Source organism: Gopherus flavomarginatus, chromosome 2 (assembly GCF_025201925.1).
Source record: "Gopherus flavomarginatus isolate rGopFla2 chromosome 2, rGopFla2.mat.asm, whole genome shotgun sequence".
Lineage (NCBI taxonomy): Eukaryota > Metazoa > Chordata > Testudines > Testudinidae > Gopherus > Gopherus flavomarginatus.
In genome coordinates, this window is record NC_066618.1 from 85,056,460 (window position 1) to 85,079,994 (window position 23,535).

General features: G+C 42.2%; 1 protein-coding gene across 4 annotated transcripts in view; it reads left to right on the forward strand.

Annotated features, from left to right (window-relative positions):
- Window positions 1-14,514: 14,514 nt before the first annotated feature.
- TRAK1 (trafficking kinesin protein 1) overlaps window positions 14,515-23,535 on the forward strand; it is a 126,014-nt gene continuing 116,993 nt past the window's right edge. For all 4 annotated transcript variants that reach the window (XM_050937920.1, XM_050937923.1, XM_050937924.1 and 1 more), the window contains exon 1: window positions 14,515-14,783. The gene's annotated coding sequence lies outside the window, so the exon portion shown is untranslated. The remainder of the gene's footprint in view (window positions 14,784-23,535) is intronic.

Sequence of the window (23,535 nt, forward strand, 5' to 3'; positions counted from 1 at the left end):
AGTGAAGAAGGTGGGAGTTATCAATGAAATGCAGAACTTTGTCAATTACGTAGTCTTCTCATGCATTCTATAAAACATATCAATAAGCTTTCCCTAAGAATGATTGCTTCTGGCCCAAAGCTATTTTGGATGCTTTGTTTCAGGCTGTATATAAGTACAAAAATAGGAATGTATGCTCTATGATCTGTATTGACTGGGTATTAGGAAGAGCCGTGAATAAATCATAGGTGTAATACTTGCAAGAGAGAACCTGATTTGACTGATCTGTAAGCAGGTCAGCTTGCCCATTCTACGTAATTAAATTTAGTTTTCTCTTAATTCATGGGGGATTTACAGGGAGGCTTGAGGGGGAATGCATTAGGGATGGCTTGTGATAGCTTCATCTGTTACTTCCCATGTACCTGTTCTGATGATGCGTAACGGAGTTCGGTCTGCGGAAGCATCAGTTGGGTAAGTTTAAGAGTGCATGCATACAGAAATTCATTCTGAAACTTTCAAAAGCACCAGTGTTAAAGTATAGACACACATCTACTAGTTTTCAAAATTTCATATCCAAACTTGCTAATGAATGAAGATCTTACTCTGCAAGGAAGATCTTCTCCCACTCATTCTTTTTTTTTTTTTCCTTCCCACTTCCTGTGGGGAAGCCATAATTCTGGCATCTCAATCATTTTGCTGGCAACATTCTTATGTGTCACAAACCTGGGCCAGTGATGATTTCATTGCATTATCAATCAAGATAGTTCAGGTTATAAGTAAAGCTTTTGTTGAAGTTTAAATGTTTATAGCAATAACAGGAAATACACCAAATGAGTATTAAACAGAGGGATTTTAATAAAAAATGTTAATTCCTCCTTCCCCCCTCCACCCGCCCGCAAAAAGAAAATAAAAGTTTGCTCCCTCGTGCTTGTCTCCTTTTTAAGGAGACTTTTGATATAATGCTGTGATAATATGAACAATGTGGCATTGACACATCTTAACTTCACTTATGCCTACTAAAAATGCTGGGCCAATCTCTCCGTTGGTGTAACTCTGACTTTAATGTAGTTAAACCAGCAGAGAATTGGCCCAGTGTCCTTAAATTCCACACCCTGTTACAACAAACGTTCCTAGGTTCCGGGTACAATGCAATATCTATGTCTGTGTACACAGAACAAGTTTTAAACATTGAATTCATAGTTTTCCTACTTGATCTTCAGAGTATGTTTGTAATGTTCACTCTTCATAACCAGTTGAGCAATTTGGGAAAATGACAAAAATGGTTTTCTCTTGTAGAAAGCTACTCTAATGATATTTTAGCATTGGGCTGTCCATTTCTGTTTTTGAGAACAGTTAAAGGATTCTCTCTTTGGTTGCAGTTTTTAACCTTTACACATACAGGATGACAGAGAATAATTATGTGGCTCTGTGTAAAAAACATGCATAAACCTCTATCAATCACTAGACACACACCCATTGCCATCAGTTAAAAAAATATCAGAGGGTGGCTCCAAAAAGTTGCCATATTTACTAACTTTAATGGCAACCAGAGAAAAGTGATCTATAAGGCACTCGGAGATTGAAGGACGGATCCTGGAGGGCGGTGCATACCTCTGGGTTGCCCTGTTGCAATGGTCAGCCAGTGGAGCAGTAGCTCTTATTGGGTAGTCCTGGTCTTCGCAACAGGCTCTAGCTTTGGTTGGCTGGGGCATAGGGCTACTGATATTAGCAAGCAATGTGGTAGGCTCTGCTCTCCACTGCAGCAAGATACTACTGCTGCTCTGCAATTCCTCCTTGGGGTTAGTCTCCTGGCTCTCTCTCACCTTGCTGCCACTGCTGCAGAAGCTATAATTATGCCTGTGGTTTTTGTGGGGACATCATCACTGACTTTCTCTACTTTCAGATATGGCTCTCATCCCATTCCTGCTCCCTTTATGATTGTTGCTTGAGGAAGGGTGAATTGCCTAGTGGGTAGAGCTTGAGCACCGCGAGTCAGACTCCTGAGTTTTAGGGCTCATCCACACATGGAGTTATTCAAGAATAGCTGTAGACAAGACTGTGATCTCAACAGTTCCTCAGATATTACTTAACCCTGGTCTCAGTTTTCCAGTCTGGGAAATGGATGCAATAATAATGGCTTGGCTGCAATACCCTGCATTCCTTGATACTGTTGTTTGTGTGTGAGGGCAGGTCTACACTTAAAATGCTGCAGCTGTGCCGCTGTCACAGTTCAGTGAAAATGTTACTACACCAGTGGGACAGTTTATCCTGTCAGCACAGTTAATCCATCTTGGTGAAAGGCAGTAACTATGTCAGTGGGAGAAACCCTCCTGTCACCAGTGCTGTCTACACTAGGGATTAGGTCAGTATAGCTGCATCACCCCGGGGTGTGGATTTGTCACATCCCTGAATGAGGTAGTGATACTGGTTTCAGTGGTAGCTGTTAGTCTGTATCAGCAAAAAAAACGAGGAGTCCTTGTGGCACCTTAGAGACTAACAAATTTATTTGGGCATAAGCTTTTGTGGGCTAGAACCCACTTCATCAGAGGTATCAAGTAAAAAATACAGGAGCAGGTGTAAATACGTGAAAGGATAGGGGTGCTTTACCAAGTGTAGACTCCAAGTCTCGTTAGACTGACCTAACACTTGGTAAAGCACCCCTATCCTTCCACGTATTTACACCTGCTCCTGTATTTTTTACCTTATCAGATGTATGAAGTGGGTTCTAGCCCACAAAAGCTTATGCCCAAATAAATTTGTTAGTCTCTGAGTTCCAAAGGACTCTTCGGGTTTTGTTTTGTAGTGATACTGATGTAAGTTTGTAGTTTAGACCTGGCATATCAATAGTTTAGCTACAGTATCCTGCCTTCTTTTGTTATAGTGTGAGCCACTACCCCGGGCAAGGCATCCCCCCACTCTCCCCACTGTTTCTGGGGAATTCCTCTGTCTCATTCCTCACCAGTGAGTCCTTATCTTTCATTTCCCCCACTCAACCTACTCTGGGAGCTTATCAGCTTGATATTATTTTCCAATTCTGCCTTCAGTCAGTTCCTCTCCTTTTTCTTCTTTGTTAACTAGGGGTCTGCTTGAGGTGAAAACTTGGCTCTCATTCATTGACATTGTTTTTTAAATTGTTTCTTTGTTAGTTTGAACCAGCAGTGGGCTGGTGTCGCTGCATCGCGGCCCTTCAGCTGCTATATTTTCTGGTTTCACTCACACTCCTTTCCTTTAGTCTTGAGAAGTCCTTTAGTCTATGTGACTTGGTGGCTAGAAGTTTGGCTTGGTCTGGTGAATTTATTTTTAATCTTGAGGTGTTTATATATCATTTGCCTTTTAATGGAAGAGTGTATATATGTGTGTGTGTATATGTATATATAAATAAATATTGGAGCTGAGCATTTTCTTTTCTTAATGTCAAACAACTGATGTACTACTGATAAGCCTTGCATATAGGCTCCTTGCTCCCATATTCCTATCACTTCATCTCCACTTAGTGATGTCCATGTCAGCCTACCACCATTACTGGCCCAGTGGATAGAGAACAGGGACTTTTGGTTCTGTTCGTGGCTCTGCCATTGTCCTGCTAGCGAGTCTGAAACCTTAAGTGGGTATTCTCAAAGAAGACCAGGATGTGGGTTAAAGACACAGTCAAACTTGAAATGGTAACAAAACCCACAAAAATTAGCAGGGGAAACTTAGGACACCATGACACTTGCTATCATTTCATAAGGTTTACTTTAGGGCCAAATACAATAATACTCTGCTGTATTTAGAGAATAAATTGTCATTAAAGAATAAAGGAATTTTAGTCTTACTCTTAAGTGTAATCTTCCCTGCATCCCTTAATTATGGAATTGCTACTCATGTGTACATAGAAATATATATATATAGCATGTAACCCCTCCCCCGCCTCCCTCCCCACCCCCCACCCCCGGTCAGGATTTTGACTTTAAGTGCTAGATCAACCCCTGTGCATGCACGCATCTTTGTGCTTCTGTGTTGTATTTGTACGGGTATACCCCCACCCCTCCCAGACACACACACTGCATAGTTTAAAGGGCAACATAGATTATATTCAAGCTTTTTTTATCTGCTCCCTCTTCCCTTCTTACTATAGCTACAGTTCTCACACCTTGTGTCCTGCCAGCTGTGTTTTTAGAATTAATTTTTCTGTGTCTGAAATAGGTACATGATGTATCTAGCTAAGGTCCCTCAGTCTTCAGTATAGCACACCACTAAAATGGCAGTGAGCCAGCTTTTAATTATTCTATTTTTTTGATTGTCTGGTAGGTATGTAGGGGTAAAAATAGGCCATGGCTCAGGTGAAACAAAAGGAGAGTAGCTACATAAGATTGCTAAAATAATGTGAGCCTTACATGAGAAGAAATTATTCATAGGCTCTATAACATTTGCTGCAAGGAGTTTCAGTGATGGGACAGTGTTACATAAAGCTCTCTGAGAGCACCCTTGTATGCGCACAACCGTGAAGGTCATATGGAGGGTTTGTCTTGCAGGACGTTTCCACTGTCCCTGTTTTGAGAGGAAAAGGAAATATGCTGATGTACCCACACATGACGCTGTGTTTCACTGGTGAGAAATGTAGTTGGGATGTGGGGGCGAGATTAGCTTTTCCTTTTTTCTTTATCTTTACTGTGTGGCTTTGATTCTTTAAAATTAAAGATGTCTTTGCATGCATTATTTAATTACTTTTTGATAAAGCACAACTCAGGGTCTTGGTTGATATAGCCGCTAAAATGAGGTTGTGAGAACACAACTACAGCCTTCAAGGAATGAGGATTAAAGTCTCACACTTGAGGTGACTTTGTTGTGTCATTTAAGATGAGCACTGGCAGCTATTACTGTTCTTTGAAGGAATTCCTTCTCACTCGCTCCGTACAGTTGCTATTTTAGCTTTCCCCTGTAGCAGTGACTTTTCATGTAAATGATTTCATTGTGTTACTTGCAGTTTCCCTAGGATTATTTTTAGCTGCCTTCATATGTTCAGTATCTTCTTTAGGAGGTCTTTTATAATGAAGAACTGTAGCAGAAAATCCTGAAATCTTTAGTGTGTAGAAAGATGAACCAGGAATGTTGTCAGACCAGCAAATGATATGTTGTCCAGTTCATTCTTCATTTTGACTACTCTTATAGTAGAACATATATGGTATAAGAATGTTGTTTTTTATTTATCAAGCAAGACATTTGAATACTGTATTTTGAAAGTGTTTGTCTAGTGTATGAGGGCTGACTTCCTTGAGGTTGCATACATTCCCTGGCCCTCAGTGATACAGAAACTATTCATAAACTTCATACAAGATGGTCCCCAAAGATATTGCATGCGATTGTAATATCTGTCACAGTTTCATAATGTATGTCACAGTTTTATAAACCTATTTTTCTAGCTTAGATGGTCTGTCTCCTTGCCATGCAACCACCCCCCCGCCATCCACCCATAAAAGAAATTGACTGACAATAGGGGGAAATTGACTGGGCACACGCTGTTCTCCAATCTCAAAGTAAAAACTAAAAAAAAAACAAACCAAAAAACCAGGATAAAATATTTTCCCTTCTAATCTCTTTCAGATACAAGCCTTTTAGAAGTTGTTTGTAATGATATCAGGAACAAACTTTTCAGACAGAAATGTGTTTGGATTTTTTAGATTGATGTCACTTTAATATGCTAGATTTATACCTAAAATAGAGAACCCACCTCCAATCACAGGCTCATCTTTGCTCCCTGCCTTTCTTGTGGGTATCCCAGCCCCTAGTATTGTTTCAGACAATTTTGTCTAGGCAGTTGGTACTGAACCTTTTTTCCTACAAGAGGCTCCACCTGCTGGCTCTCACCTTTTGCTCACCCCTGTCGCCTGCTGCCCCTCCTCCTTCCAATCCTAGCTCTACCTTACTACCTCAACACTTTTGCTTCCCCAGCTGCAAATCCTTGTCTTCTCTGTCATTTATAAGTGCTCTACTGTACAAGACAGTTCTTCAGGTGCGTCTCTCTTCCATGAGCTGTCTCCTTTGTGGTATGTTCATTCTTGTCTTATAATCTCCAGTCCACTTGCAATTTCCCACTACTTGACTGTGATACTCTTGATTAATGTCTCACAATGTTTAAATTTGTTCAGTTAACTTGGTCTGGCGTGAGTAGAACTGAGAAATAAATATTGCGGATGTCAAAGGCCAAACTCTGTATGGAAAGATGAATATGATTTCTTGTGGAGAATCTAGGAAGAAAATGTAAAGCATGCATTAAGACAAACACTTCTGAAAAAAATAGTGCAAAGTACAGGCTTAATCTGAAGGGAAATGAGTGCATTTATTTACTTTTAAATAGTTAGGTTTAGTTGTAAGATATTGAAAATTATAAGTTGTTTTGTAGTCAATCACAATACATGTTTAATAGGATGTCAGTGTTTTTTTAAAAATGAACCAGTCATTATAATCTACTTTGATACTAGGCTGCCCTTTTGAATTATTGCTTTATAAAGTCAACCTGCTCACTTGGGGAAAGGAAACATAAATAAAATACTTCTAAATGCAGGTTTTGACTTGGTAAAGAAATCACAAAATCTGGTGCTTGAAGCAAGTCTTGAGTTTGTGTTTTACAAAATCCCTGCATTGATCTGATTCAGCAGTGCATTCCAAACCATAAAATGAAAAGGGTAAACTGTAGAATTGCTGGCTGGCCTAATCCTTTACTCATCTTGGCCATAGAGAAGATCTGGATTTAATTCTTAGTCCAAGTTTGTTGCTCCCATGGTTTGGGACAACATGCTCAGCCTCTGGAGAAGCAGCTAGATATAAATATGAAATTTCAGATCTTTTTATAGTAACTTCACTGGCTTATTAAATAGAAGTGTTGAGAGGCCCGGAGAATGGTGTACGGAGTAAGATAAAATGGGCAGAGGGTTTTCTCAGGTGATCTTTTGGGAACACTATAAGAAAAAAAAATTCTTGGAAAACCTTTCTTACATCACCTTTCAAAGCCCCAACGTATGTTTTAATAGACGGAGCTAGTGTACCTAATAAATAGACAGAAACAGAACTCCTGACCCTGGTGATGCCAAGAAAAATCCCTCAAATCCTTGTGGCTGAGAAGTGTTTTCTATCTGTTCTGTTTTTCTAATGTGAACTGGTGCCCGGAGATTATCAGCAGCTAATGTGGTCACTGGGGAGGTTTCTCTTTATCTTCAGAAATACGTACTAGAGAGATAGGCGTCCCTTCTCATAAAAATGTTTAGGTTCTAGGACCCTTCCAACTTCACAGATGTCTTAGACCATGTATATGGAAAGATTCTTGGATCCTTAAAATCCAAACCAATTTTTTTTTTCTAAAAAATGTTGAATACTCAGTGGACCTGGAGAGCAGGACCACAAAGCGTCCCCATGATAGGTGCATCACATAGTCCTTTTTTCTGTTCTTCCAGGAAAAAATGCCTTGTGTGATATTTGTGTCAAGGCTAGTAATGCATTTACAGCGGAGTTGCTTTTAATGCTGGCTGCAGAAGAGGTTCATCTTGTATTCCTGTGGAACACAGAAGGGGCCTGTCCATATTGTGGTATAAGACGCAATAAAAACTGCAAATTAAAAAACTGAAACTCAAATTGACTGACTTGATTACAAGATCTTTTCTTAAACAGCCCTTTAAACTTAGATAGGAGTGAACTTCGTTGTACTCTGCATAGCCATGGGTTCAGTACCCACTCTTTGGCTCTTATTGAGGCACACCAGTGGAGATAAGGTGCTGAAGTGGAAGCTTGGTCAGTGAGTTGAAGAGAGGGTCCTTCACATTGCTGAATAGTGATATCCCCTCTGCTTGGTTAAAGAAACAGCACTGATCGACTCCAAGTGCTGTTTTGATGTGGGAGTAAAATGGGTGAAGTTGGCTAGAATTACAGAGGACTCTTTGGACTATTCCTAAAAATACTATTTTTAGTTAGTTTTTTTTTTTTTGTGAGAGAGAAACAGAATTGTTGACTATTTTTGGAGCGATGGACCAAATGGGGTGAACTGATTTTTAAGACATTATTGGACTACGAAGGGGAGAGTGTGTGTGTGTGTGTATTTTTTATAACTTTCCCACCTCCAACAGATATAGGTTGGAATCACCTCTTGTGGAATTCACATGAGCAATCACTTTAAGAAGAAAAGACAGTTACCTTTTCCGTAACTGGTCTTCTTCAAGATGTGTTGCTCATGTCTATTCCATATCCCGCCCTTCTTCCCTTCTGTCGGAGTTGTTTGGCAAGAAGGAACTGAGGGTGGGGGGAATCCGTAACTGGTCTTCTTCAAGATGTGTTGCTCATGTCTATTCCATATCCCGCCCTTCTTCCCTTCTGTCGGAGTTGTTTGGCAAGAAGGAACTGAGGGTGGGGGGAGCGCACAGTGCCCCTTATACCACGCCATGGAGACGCCACTTCAGAGGTCGCTAGGAGAGTTCCCCTATGGGTAGTGCTAAGGGAAAAACTTCTGACACTGGTGCACATGGTGAGCACTCACACCTATTGTGGAATAGACACGAGCAACACATCTCGAAGAACACCAGTTACGGAAAAGGTAACTGCGTTTTCCCTGACCCTGGTTGCAACACAGGGCCAGTGCAACCATTTAGGCGACCTATGCAGTTGCCTAGGGCACTAGGATTTGGGGGGGGGGCGCCATTTCCTTCTGCAGCGACCGCAGCGGCGAGATCTTTGGTGACCCCGGTCGCTGCCGGCATTTAGGTGAAGGGAGCTGGGGCAGGGGAGGGCCGCCTGCAGCAAGTAAGGGGGGGGCCAGCACACAGGGGAACTCCCCGCCCCAGCTCACCCCTGACCCGCCTCCTCCCTGAGCACACCGTGGCTGCTTCCATTCTCCCGCCTCCCAGGCTTGCGGCGCCTAAGCTGATTGGTGCCGCAAGCCTGGGAGGCGGGAGAAGTGAAGCAACCACGGCATGCTTGGGGAGGAAGCGGGGCAGGGGTGAGCTGCTTCACTTCTCCCGCCTCCCAGGCTTGCGGCACCAATCAGCTTAGGTGCCCCAAGCCTGGGAGGTGGGAGAAGTGAAGCCTAGGGCGTGAAACATCCTTGCACCGGCCCTGTTGCAACACTGTTGCATTTTGTAATAGGCCATAAAAGTGTGTGTGTCCTATGAAGAGTTACGCTGTAGAGTAACATTTTACTGACTCTGAGATTTCTGCATCAATTGTGCTTGGCTTTCAAGTTTGGAAAAAAATAAACAAACTGCCAGTCTTGCAAATGCTGCTTAGCTCTGAAAGTCATACAGGTTTTTTTTTTTTTAAATTTCACAGACCTGTACTTTGGTACAGTGATCCCTATGCAGCTCCATTTTCTTGTAGCTTAGCCAAGAATTCCGCTGAAGTTCAGGAAGCAATATAATGTAGTTCCCTCTCTTTCAGCCAAGTTGACTGTGAAGGGCTAATGGGAGTAATAACTTATTTTTGTCCCTTCCTCTTAGCATATGCACAATATGCCTCAGATGGCATGTGACCAGGATTCATCACTGAATTTGGTCCACCGGTTGGATCGTTAGCTTCCCCGGCTTGGGTCAGGTACTGACAGGGAGTCCGACATGAATGCTGATCCATTCCCCCATTTTTGTCCCTAATGACACCAAGTAGTACTGTGAATTACCAGTATAGCTGTCAATTAAACTTTCAAATGTACATCAGGCCTAAGAGGTAGTCATTTTTATGGGGGCCCTTTTCAGGCTAGAAAACATTTTAAACCATGCTAATTTGGGATTTTTTTATGAGCAAAAGGGCTTCATGACCTGGTCCTTTATCTTTAAAGGAGGAGCTGCCTGCAGTGCATACCATTGTGTAAAAGTCAATATTTACTGTATTACAATATTTAATTTTTATGATACATAAATACGTCCCTTGTATTTTCTGTATTCAGATCAGAAAATAACTATGGTACATTTAACTACCATGTGCAGTAAATTTTGGGTTTCTTTTGTTATGGCTGCTTGCAGGACATTTAAAAAATATATATCTGACTGCTTTAGACTTAATTTGAAGAACAGATTCCTCAGAAAAGTGTCTAAGTACAAACAGCATCATTTTATTCAACATATTTGCTTTCTATGTATCTTTGGGTTCACGCTGAGTATTGATCCAGTCTGGGCAAATACTGCTAAAATAATTATATGAATATCCACTTGCATTTTTAATAAATTAATTCCAGCCACATGGGCATCCCTTTTGTGATTGCTTTCTATGAACAGTTTAGTGAAGAAGTTTGCCGTCAGGAATGTTCATGAAAAGAGTTTAATATACACTCTTGTGTGACTTGTAACCAATCATGTGACCAGTGATCTATGTCAAATCTCAAATTTTGAATAAATCATTCTTGTAGCAACCTTTTGGAAACGAGCTTCCACAGACCATTAATTACTTGGTGAATAATTTTGAATAACAAATTCAAGAAAATTGTGATCTGCATGCAAACAATTTTCAAGTAGGAAATAAAAAACATAAAATGTGTTTGAATTACTTTTGTGAATTATCCACACAGCTCCGTTATTGACCAAAACCAGCTTATCCCCAACTACAGGGTTAGTGTAGCTATAGAAGTGAAATCTCATTATATTCTTCCAGGGATCAACAAAATTCTTGACTGATTTCTGTTTGCAGGTGGCTAGTGATGTAAGAAGTGGAGCTTTTTTCACATCTCAGACTGTCTGGGGTGGAGAGAACTGGTGTGACCTTATTGCAGTGACCTAGGTGGTATGCTAGATGAATGGAGGGGCTTATGTTGACTGGATGCCAGATGTAATGAAACTTGCTGTATTGTGTTCTGGTCACTGCTTGCAAATATTTCAGTGATTGTGGGTATGTGAGAGAAGGGTTTGGAAAAATCACTGGAAGAAGGGAGCCCCGAGGAAGAATGTATTCACACAAGATACTGTATTAGTATCCATGACCATTGTAAATGCCAGTGTCTCATCTGTTCGAAACTCACTTATACATGTTTGATCGATAGAAGTGTAATGTAGGGAGACACACTTCTTACAAGCCATGCCTGAGAGGTTCCTCACTCATTATAATTGTAAAAGGAAGGATTCATAAGGGTTGGGGGAGAGGGAGTGTGGGAATGAATATTGCTGTTACTAGATGTTTCCCTAGACGACATTGTTCCTGTGAACAAAGGGTGAGCTTTACCCAGTGGAGTTTTCAATTACAAATATGATTCATGGGTGTATGATGGGATCATGAGGAAATGGAGACATAAAATACTTTTTAGTCAGTTGATACGTTTTCAGCGTGCTTCCTTGCTGTGCCTTGAAACACTTCTCTGTGAACTGTGAAGGAGGAATGGAGATTATTCCTTAATGCCAATTTCATGTAAAGAAAAAATTTGTAACAGCAGTTTTCTCTCTTTGATTACACTGCTCTATAGCCAAAATGCTTCTGAAATAAATGTAGTCCAACTTTACTAATTCTGGGTCACTGAGAATGAAAATGATGCTTAAAATTGTTGATTGGCTCTAGTTTTCAAGATATGCTATTGGGTCAGTATATACGACCCTTGACTTGGGAATGGCGGAGGATAAGTGAGTTATAAAGGGAAGGGATCTCAATTTAAACCAGAAATGACTAAAATACATCTTTGACTGGATCTATGAATAAATCTATGACTGGGTTTGGACAGTACTTGCTTTTTAGGCCAAACAATGAATGATGCAATCTGAAGCTGGTATTGCGTCATACATGATATGAATTGCATCATGTTATTCCTAGTAGTCATGGATGATGCAATCATAACGAAGCTTACATCACTCTGCTGAACAAATTGCCCTATATCAGCTCTAGAAATCATACAGTGTCATGCTCTGTTATTTGTCAGTGTTTGATTTTGCAAAGGGACCCGTTTCTGTTTAGCCAAAGTGAGCGGAGATGCCTCGTACTTGTGTGAACAGTGCAGATAACTTCTGCTATGTTTGTGGTGAAGTGACTTTTGCATCACAAAAGCGCAGTATAACCACTATCGGTAAGAAAGCCTATCACCTTTATTTTGGCTGCAAAATTGGAGATCAGGACAAGAGGTGGGCCCCACACATATGCTGCAACACTTGTGCAACAAATCTTTGCCAGTGGTTGAACAGGAAAAGGAAATCTATGCCTTTTGCAGTGCCAATGATTTGGAGAGAGCCAACAGATCATACCAGCAATTGTTACTTCTGCATGGTGCCTCCAGTTGGGAAAGGTGTGTCAAAGAAGAAAAAGTGGACTGTGCATTATCCAAACATTCCATCAGCTATATGCCCAGTACCCCACGGAGAAGGACTGCCGGTTCCTGATGCACCAGAATCATTCTCACTTGAGTCAGATGAGGAAGAGGATGAAACTTCTGGTCCTGAACCATCAATGTCCCAGGACCCACATTTTCTCCCATCCTCCTCCTCTGAACCACACCTCATAAGACAAGGTGAACTGAATGACCTTGTCAGGGATTTGGAACTACCCAAGAGTAAGGCAGAGCTGTTGGGCTCCAGACTACAGCAGTGTAATCTCCTGGCAGGCTATCAGGGCAAATGGAGCCCATCAATGCTTGCAGAGTATTGCTGGACAGTGACAAGGGATGCTCCATTTAATGAATACAAGAGACACGCCAAGAAGCGCCGAGTAGACACTGAATGGGACTAAATTATGTACATAAAAGGCAAAAAACTATTATTTATATAACCCTTTTGCTGATTTTTAAAGTGTTCCATAAACAGGACAGGTGAAATATCATGTAAAGCAACCATAAACACATGAAAAGACCTAGGGTTACAGTTTATGATTAAAACTACTATCTACACAATATACATAGACATAAAATGTAAAAACTTAAATAGCTTAGAAACAGTAGCCAATCAGTTGTTTTAATTGTCATATTTGAATTCAGCACATCAAAATACATAATAATATCACATTTTATCTCTGAAGCAGATGACTTCTCAAAAACTGTAGACCAGTGTTATTCCAGCATAGCAACTTGACAGGGGACAAGTTTAAAAATAACCAGTACAAACGACCCAGTTGTTCTGCAAAGCTGCATGCATTGATAGCTAGGTAATAAAAGATACTATGCAGAAGAGCCATGAGCTTTCTGCTAAAGCACTCATTGGGGACTTTCCCCTTTCTGTGGCTGCTACAGCAGAGGAATACTGCATTTAAGGATATGCCAGGATAAATTTATCATTTTAATACAGAGAAAAATGATTGTCCCATGGTGATTATAGTGGAAGGAGAGTGCAATTTCAGCTTTGTGTCTTTGAACCTAAGAGTCATTTTCAGGTTACTTAGCCTTGACAAAATGCCATAATGCATAAATCATCATGATAAAGTATGAGACATTTTAGAACTAAGACTGACTATCTGTCAGTCTCTCTGTATCTCTGACTTAAAGGTAAATGAGTTGTGCAAGAGGCCTGGATTTTCTGGGTCTTAATACTCATCCCTGTTGAAAAATACAGACTAAGCTGAGAAGAGCACACATATGAAAGACCATAAAATATTGTAAATGCTATTTGTGCTGTGGTCCCCTCTAGATGTCTGGTAGTTCTCTGTGGGACCACAGGCCTGTACCATGAGCTTAGAGGCAGGTACTGTAGGCACTCTGAGAACTGGGCTCCACAGACTTCAATTGAGTGTTTATGGGAACTCACTGAAGAAAGTAAGAGGATTATTTCAGTAGGGGGTGCTAGAAAATAAAATACGCAAATAGCCCAGGCATGAGGATGTTAGCAGTTACAAACAAGTCAACCACTTGTTTGTCACCCACCAACACTTCCTCCAAGTGTATAAAATTAACTCAAGTTTGTCCTTCTCCTGAAGGCAATGAAGCACTTGAAGACTTCATTGGTTAGAGCTCAGGTCTTTCATCTGTGATGTCACTTTTGCAGTTGCATTCAACCTGCTTGCAAACCAGTGCAATATATTCTTTTGTTCTTTTGCTGGCTCCCTGAAAGTAATAGGCTGTTTTGCTTCCCCCTGCAGCCCAGCTGAGCCCTCTCTTTGCAGCCTGATCCCAGGCAGCTGTTCTTGCTCACATGCAGTCTCTAACTCTCTCCCTAACTTGATCCTCTCTGATGTCAGGATTTTACTTCCTTTTTCTGGTTTTCTGGAACACAGACTCCTCTACCGGCTGAATGTTGAACTGGGTAAAATAGTGCCCTCCACTGGTTAGGCTGGAGGAATGGTGGTAATGCCCTAGCATATTCATTACAATATGTTCTTTGGCTGATGGACTATATTAACTCTAGGGGATTTGACAAAAAAGAAAAATCTTACATCAATATTTGAAATCATAGGATAAACAGTAACAGGCCTAACACCTGTCTGTGGATAAAGTGATTACACAGTGTACTAAGTGTGGCAGATGGTCCATGTGCGGTATTTGTCTTGTAATATTTGCTGAACTTATCATGGAATTAATAGAATATTTGACAAATCTATTTTGACTAATTTTGTTAGAATTGCCTGAATTTAATATATGCTGCTTTTGTTTGTTTTTCAGACCTCTCAAGGTTTCTAACATTAGAAAGAGACAGGGTTGCGTTTCTGCGTGCCAGACCCAGTCTCCAGCACTGGTCCCCCTGATGGCAGTTTGTACATCCCTGTGAAACCTGCCAAGCTGGACGCCACAGCTTTGCACGACTGCACTTTGGCTGCCACTGTGCCCCCTTCAGAGCCAACGAACCATGCAGTCCTAGCCTGTAACACAGGCATCCATGAAGAGCACTATGTAAGTGAAGCAGTGGAAAATGATGTGCCGGACTACAGAGAATACAGAGATGCCTGCACCATTACCGGTATGCAATAAACTAGATTATTCTACCTCTTTCTTGAGATAGCTACACAATAGCTAAGTTTCCTTTTCCTTAATGAAACAACTGCTGACATAGCAGCTTCATACATAATAAATCAGTTACTATTCTAAAAATACTGTGTTTTCTCATCTGGGATATAGTGTTGAAGAGTTCTGAATCTTAAATGATTCCCAATCACAATACTATAAGAGAGTTAAGGTTTTGCAAATAGACCATAAATTTATTATTGTATAATTAATTATTGCAGTTACCATGAAAAAATCAGATTTGAAAGTCAGCCAATTTGGAGCTGAAGTTTAAAAACAAACCTTAAAATGAGGAATTAGCAATATTGTAGCTCAACATAAGTTCATTGCCGGAAATTATGGAAATACGTAGTTGCATTACTAACTGTAACTTGGCTCTCTTGTTAATGGGAAAGCTCTAACAATTGCCACATGAAAGAAATTAAGTTGCCGAATGTCTGATGCTGTTGCTATTGTGTTTACCTCTCAAAACAGCAACCAGAGGGAGGTTATACTCTGTTGCCGTCTTTGCTGTGTTAGCTCTGGTACTGTAGAAGAGAATGCATTTCCCCATAAAGCCTGAATTTCAAAGAACTAGTTATGCCATTTGTTCCTTGTATAGTAATGGTTGCTGTAACTGAACATAATCAATTATATGGACATCAAATTATCAAAGTTTCCGTTCCAAGACCTTTATTGGCAAAGCTTATGAGGCCTTATGCTCAACTTAATGGTATTTCTCTGTTTTGGATGTAATGTGATAACTGTTGAACACCAAATTTGAATTTGACAATGCACCGCTGGGCCCTGCTCTCCTGCCACACCCACAAATCAGCCAGAGACTTCTACATAGGTTCAATGACCTGTGCTCATTATTTACAGTGTACCTTCTCACCACTTTCTAGCTACCAGCAACTTCACTATTACAGCCTCAGGCACTGCTAGCTCCTGCAGCCAGCAGAGAAGAGCTCCTATTCCCTCTAATTCTCTGACTCCTTTTCCTTCTTTCCTGCCAGCCTTTATATAGCCCCTGGTTAACAAGGCCGGCAGCTGTTCTCCGTTTGCCAATCAGCCAGCTCCAATTCCCCTTTCTCAATTATAGCTGGCATGACAGAGGCCTGGCTCAGATTTCCTTAGCCAGCACCCTGTTATGAACCAGCGGGGTTCGTCCGGGAGAGTCTCTCCCCTTTATTCAGGTCATCCCCAGCATTTCGGGGGCGGGAGGGGAGTTCTTCATCTCCCACCCGCAGAAAGTACACTGCATGAGGGATGAATGCCCTTATAGCTCTGCTGCCACCCACAGGTCCTCACACCAGTCGCATCCCTGTGGGTGTCTCTTCTTCTTTACCCACTTTCTACCAGTAGGGGGTCGGGTTCTCGCAAGCCACCAAGCGGGGTCCATGTCTCCTCTCCTGTGAGCTGCGTTGTGGAGCTCTCCAGTTGCTCCTTTTTCCCCCTCTAAGGGGCTTGGGCTGGCCCTCTTCCCTGCATCTCCGTCCCCTCTTTCTACCCTATGTGGGCTCTGTTGTCTAGGGTTTCTATGTTCGCTTCCCTGAGGCCCCTGCTCCTCTTTCTCAGTGGGTCTTCTCAATTTAGGGCTCCCCACCTCCTTCTTTGGGGAACATTTCCTTTTCTATCTGAGGGGAGGGCCCCAGTCCATACCGAACACAATGGGGTACGGTAACCCCTCTATGGCCCCAACTCGCTTCTATTTAAATTTGCCCCACGCTTCTAGGGACACCTGGGCCATCGGGCAGTATTTTCTGTCCCCATAGATAGACTCCAGGGTCATCCATGCATCTGGAATTATCCAGTGCAGTTTTATCAGCCCCCTCTGGACAAGTGAGCAGCCTGAAGCCATATCCACCAGGCCGCTCTGGGGTTTCCTCCCCACCCTCACTGGGATGGTGGACAGCCTCTGCCCACTTTCCCACCCTCTAGCATTAGTCCAGCCAAAAATTTGGCGCAACCACATTCCATGTCCGGGCAGTCTCCCTTTTTGTGTCCTGGCCGCCTGTACTGCCAGCAAATGATTGCGCTGGCTCTACTGGGAGCTCCTCAGAGTTCCTCCTTCTTCCTCTCTGGGCCTTTTCCAGGGAGGGGTTCGCTTGGCTTCTTCCTCAACTCTGTCTCTAGAGGGTCGGCCCTCCCTTCGGGGGACTTCTGCCTTTGTTTATTCCTCAGTCAGCTTGACCGCTGCATTGACTGTACTTGCTGATGTCACCTGACCCAGACTCGGATGTTCTCAGGGAAGCTCTGTAGCAGTTATTCTAGGACTAGGGCATTCATTATTTCTCCCACCATTTGCGTCTCGGGCTTCAGCCAGTGGGTGGCCCAGTCCATCACTCTGTGAGCAAATGCCCGGGGCCGCGTGGCCACCATCCAGCTGGCCAACGGGAACTTTCAGCAGTATTTCTCTGACAGGCCGACCTGATCTAGGACTGCTGCCCTCACCGCCTCATAGTTCCGGGCCTTTTTGTCACTCAGTGCCATGCAGGCCATTTGAGCTTTGCCAGCTAGGTAGGGAGCCAGCCATAGGGCCCAGGTTGCCCTATCATAACTGTTGCCCATGGTTACCCACTCAGACATACCGAGGAATGCATCTGGGTCATCTGCTGGGGCCCATTTTAGAGTCCCAAGCCCCTTGGCCAGGTGCCATCCCCCATCACAAGACTCACCTGCTCTCTTATACAGAAGTGTAGGCTTTTTTGCTATTCTGCCAGGTTAGCAAGGCCTGTCTCTCACCCTGGTAGGACTGCTGGAAGCCTTGCAGGGCCTTCTGCATCTGCTCCTGCTGCTTTACAAGCCATTGCATGGTCTCCTTCATCTCTGGGCTGCCAACCACATCCATTGGCTTGGGAAATAGGGGGGCACACAGAGAATTTGTTGGGGAGAATGGAGGGATGCAAGGAGCCCCTGCTGTGTGCGGTGAGTTTGACCTACAGAAACTATAAAGTATGTAACACTCTAACTAGAGATTTTTTTTCAGATGAAATTGAATAATCTAGATTTGCACCACTATGTATTAAATTAGTTGGAGTAGCCTCCAGTGCCCTTGGAGTAACCTTCTCCTTCCTCCTAAAAGAAGTGAGTTTTATGAGGGTCTTCAAGTAGCCTTCCACTAATAACCATCAATCTCTGCCATCAAGCCCTTCGATATCCTTTTAATTTGATTCACATTACACTTTTTAAACCAATTTATTTAAAAAATGAAAGCCAGCATGTCATAACTTTCCTACTCAGGCCTGAACCTTAGAGTTCAGAACATGAGAAACTAGCATGAAACCTCCAAACTTAATTACCAGCTTGGATCTGATATCGCTGCCACCAGCCAGAGAATTCCAGTGTCTGGCTCACTTGGGCTCCCCAAAACCTTCCCTGGGGGACCCCAAGACTCAGATGCCCTGAGTCTCACTACAAAGGGGAATAACCCACTTCCCTTCCCCTCCTTTACCTCCTCCCAGATTTCCCTGCCAGGGGTATTCTAGGATATTCCCTGCTTCAAGTCCTTGAAACACAAGTACCGAGAGATCAAATCTCTCTCTCCCCTCACCCAGAGGGTATGCAAAGTCAGGCTTAGTAAATCTAACACAAAGAGATTTTCTCTTCCCACCTGTCTTTTTCCTCCCACCAATTCCCTGGTGAGCTGCAGACTCAACCCCCTTGAGCCCCCACTAAAAAAAAATCCAACAGGTCTTAAAAAGAAAGCAGATAGCTAAGGGTTAATATCTCTTCACCTATAAAAGGGTTAACAAACAGTGACCTGAAACACCTGACCAGAGGACCGATCAGAAAACAAGACTTTTTCAAATCTGGTGAAGGGAAGTTTTGGGTGTGAGTCCTTTGTTCTTGGTCTGTTCTCTTTCTGGGCTCTGAGAGTGACCACAGGAATCTCCAGGCTTTCTAATCTTCTGTTTCCAAATTCTAAGTACAAGGATAGTAAGACAATAGGTTTATATTGTTTTTTGTATTTACATGTGTGTAGTTGCTGGAATGTGTTAAATTGTATTCTTTTTGGATAAGGCTGTTTATTCATTTTTTCTTTTAAGCAATTGACCCTGTATATTGTCACCTTGATACAGAGACCATTTTATGTCTTTTTCTTTCTTTTTATATAAAGCTTTCTTTTTAAGACCTGTTGGATTTTTTTTAGTGGGGGCTCAAGGGGGTTGAGTCTGCAGCTCACCAGGGAATTGGTGGGAGGAAAAAGACAGGCGGGAAGAGAAAATCTCTTTGTGTTAGATTTACTAAGCCTGACTTTGCATACCCTCTGGGTGAGGGGAGAGAGAGATTTGATCTCTCGGTACTTGTGTTTCAAGGACTTGAAGCAGGGAATATCCTAGAATACCCCTGGCAGGGAAATCTGGGAGGAGGTAAAGGAGGGGAAGGGAAGTGGGTTATTCCTCTTTGTAGTGAGACTCAGGGCATCTGAGTCTTGGGGTCCCCCAGGGAAGGTTTTGGGGAGACCAAGTGAGCCAGACACTGGAATTCTCTGGCTGGTGGCAGCGATATCAGATCCAAGCTGGTAATTAAGTTTGGAGGTTTCATGCTAGCTTCTCATGTTCTGAACTCTAAGGTTCAGATCTGAGTAGGAAAGTTATGACATGAGTGGCAGCGGTGTGGAAAGATAAGAATCCAGAAGCCAGTAGGAATATTAATTTCTTTTTCTCTGCTAGGGCTTTTAAGCAGACAAAAAGGCTTTGGTTTTAAAAAGAGCCAGAGAGAATTTTTTTTTTCTGTTCTCTAGTTGCATTTTGGCTTGCATATTAAGCAAGGAACTATTAAGGTTGACAAAGGGTCTTTTGTGAAACTATAGCACTCCAATTGAGAGTCAAGTACCCAGGACAACACACATGCAGATAAAGTGGTTTTTCTGGTTTACTTTACATTTAAAAGGTTAGCTAGAGGAAAAAAAAGGCACTGTTGCTAGGCAAACCCCAGGAGACAGCAGAGAGCCAGCAGTTCAGACAATAAACACCGGAGGGCACCCCAACACAAGAGAACAGGAACCATGACTTCCAAGGCAAAACTGGGTGCAGAGGAACAAATCAAAGAGGCAGATCACAGGCGAGATATGGAAAAAAAAACTACAAGAGATGGAGCTGAGAGAAAGAGAAAGAGAGGCAGCCTACAAAAGAGAACAAGAAGACAGAGAGGCAGCCTGCAAAAGAGAACAAGAAGACAGAGAGGCAGACCACCAAAGACAGCTGGAACTCCAGAGGGAGACCTACCGGCAGGCCCTGGAATTAGAAAAGGCTAAGCAACAGAACACAGCCAATCCTAACAACCCCGCGCCAATGATTGTTCCACATCACAAGAAATTTCCCACCTACAAGGCAGGTGATGACACTGAGGCCTTCTTAGAAAATTTTGAAAGGGCCTGTCTTGGGTACAGCATCCCTGAAGACCAGTACATGGTATAGCTGAGGTCACAGCTCAGTGGACCCTTAGCAGAGGTGGCGGCTGAAATGCCAAAGGACAGAATGAACGATTATAAACTGTTTCAAACCAAGGCCAGATTCAGAATGGGGATAACCCCGGATCATGCCCGTCAGCGTTTCAGAACCCAAAAGTGGAAATCAGATGTGTCATTTCCCAGACACGCCTACTACGTTGGGAAAAATTATGAGGCTTGGATATCAGGAAACAATGTTAAATCCTTGGATGAACTGCACCTCCTCATAAAAATGGAGCAGTTCTTGGATGGTGTTCCTGAGGACATAACACGGTACATACAAGATGGAAAACCCAAAAATCTCACCGAGGCGGGGGAGATTGGAGCCAAATGGATGGAAGTGGCAGAAAGCAAGAAAGCTACTGTCAAGGGGAATGAATACCCCAGGGGGCACACAGACAATAAACCCTACAACCGAGGGCAGCCAAAGTCCCCACCTACAACCCAAGGAAAGCCACAGACGCCCTATTCTTCCACCTCACCAGTCTCCAGTAACTCACCTCGACCCAGTGACCAGTCAGCTGGAAGATGCTTTAAGTGTAATGAACTGGGACATATAAAGGCCAACTGCTCAAAGAACCCCAACTGGGTGCAAGCCATATCCTTGTACTTACAACTTGGAAACAGAAGATTAGAAAGCCTGGAGATTCCTGTGGTCACTCTCAGAGCCCAAAAAGAGAACAGACCAAGAACAAAGGACTCACGCCCAAAACTTCCCTCCACCCAGATTTGAAAAAGTCTTGTTTCCTGATTGGTCCTCTGGTCAGATGTTTCAAGTCACTGTTTGTTAACCCTTTTATAGGTGAAAGAGACATTAACCCTTAGCTATCTGTTTATGACACAGCAACTCTTTGAACTAACGATAGTTGCCAAACACAATTGCTCAGTACCACAATTGTATGCTGGATTTCCCAAGAGCGGAATTCTCACTCTTCAAAAAGGCCCCAGCTTCCTACAGTATGAAGTGCAGCAGCCATGACTACCAGTAGCACTGAGGCCGAAGCCAATCCTTTAGTCTCAGAACTGGCGTACTATGGAGCATGTAAAGTTCCTGTTATCATTTTTATTCCCCTACCACTGATGCCTAGGCTCGTTGAGGTATTTATATATAAGATGGTCTCTAAGCTTGACTGCAGTCACCCAAGGATTTATGTTGCAGCTAAACTTAACAGATAGACTAAGAACATTACAAAAACATGGAGATACTGCAGAATTTCTAGTAATAATAACGCATCTTGTATCTGTTCCAGGCATGTTCCCTCAGGGGGACTGTGAGATTTTAAGTCGTCGTCCTGTTTCTGACTGCATGCCAGAGCACTCCAGTTTTGTCATAAATAGATATCTTCTTGGTAATGATCCACAGAAGGAAAAGGATTTTTTTCTTTTAATAAAGTCCTCTTACAAGTTGAGGTCAATGTTTGGTTTCCCACCATGAGTTCTTTTAAACACAGCCATCTTTCTGGATTTCCTGTGGCTAAGACTTGTTTTATTCTCTGCCAAATCTGGTTTACTTGTTACTGCTACAAAATAGTTGGCCTTTTTTGGATCAGCTAAACAGAACGAGAAATTTTCTGCTGCATCCAGCGTAGGAGTGCCTGTTCTGCTTCCAAACACTTATAATCCTGTTTGTACTTTACGACTGGGATCTGTTTAGAAAGGCAGTTGTTTTCTAAATGTTTAATGAAATTGAAGGGTATAGACTGAGAAATTTTGAAATATTTTGCCAAATTCATTTTGCAAAGTCTGTACCTTGTTTTCAGATGGAAAGCAATTCGTATTAGCAGATGTTTTTCAGGACTGGCAGAGATGGACTGGTGTGGTGAAGTAGTGTTAATATGAACCTTAATATTCAGACCACCTGGCCTCTAATTATTGCTCCTCTGCTGAGCAGTAGCAGATTTTGAATCTGGGTTTATTCTAAGTGTACCTTGTTTTATTTAAACATATACACCACTCGTGGAACAAAGTTGGTCAATAAACAGCATGCAGGGCAGTCCCTTCTTTCAGAAATCTTAGCCCAATATCAATGCTTGGATCCTACTGATTCTGCCTCAAGAACTGACTCCAGTCAGAAATTGAGGTAGAGAGTAAACCCTCCTTGTAGCACAGCTCCCTCTGATAGAACCTCACATAACAAAAGTAACACCACCACAGAGAAAATCTTCCCATTTCCTTCCAGACCAAGAAAAAGAAAATGGAACACTATGTAATAGCACCAGCTGGTGACACCTAGCATAACATAATGTGCAATGGGGTTGGGGGGTGGGGTGGGTGGATTAACTGAAATTCTAGTCTTATAAATGACTGGTCCTGATAAGCATTGGTTCCTAGTGTAAATAGTATGCAGTGTGTGTATAGGAGACCTTGTTTTTTTTTAAAAAAACAAAGGTAATCAATGTCCATAGACTCTTCCTTAGAATTTTCTTAGTTAGAACCCTCCCCTGTTTCTGTTTACTGTCCCAGAATCTTCACACACCACAAAAATGATAATAGATTTGATAGTAAATTATACCCCATTTTGGATGCTTTTAAAGGAACTTTTCAAGTTAACTGGGGAAAGGGCTTTAGGCTTAAGAAATCTGTGTGATGTTTGTAGTAAACCAGAGCTGTATTTTATGAAATTTAAGGTTTTTGCAGTTTTAAAAAAATAGCTGAATAAAAATTTTATATTACATTTTTTCCACAAAGGTAGAATTCTCTCCTATTTCTGGAATCAAAATAACTGTAAGCACTTCCTTTCCCACTAGTAAATGTAATGTGTATGTATCCTCCAAGTGCCTACCTTCGTGGAAACCAAGCAAGATATAACTGAAATTATTTTGCACATTAGAATTTCTCAATAAGACTTCACGTGAGATCTCTCGCTCAGAGCGTCGTTAATGGGAGTTCTGTGGTATCAGTTCATATAATCAGTGAGAGATCCACAACACAAAAAGAGCAAAGAGTTGAAATGAAGCAATAGATTAAGGGTCTCAGAGAATTATGAGCTTAATTTGGGAAATTAAATCTGCTAAGAATGATTGCAAGTGCACACATGTATTTTAAAGGAGATGGGGAAAGCTTTTTGTTTTATGGCATGGGAACAGACCAGCACATCTAGAGGTGGAACCATTCTGCTTTAAGTGCTCTCATATTCCATAGCATTTAGGGCAGCAGCGGCAGTGGAAAAGCTTGCTTGTTGGGCATCTGGTTACTTTCTTAATCACTCCATCTCTGACTAAAGAAAATCCAAATGTAAAACCATAAAGCTGATGCATGTGGATTCATTTTCTTT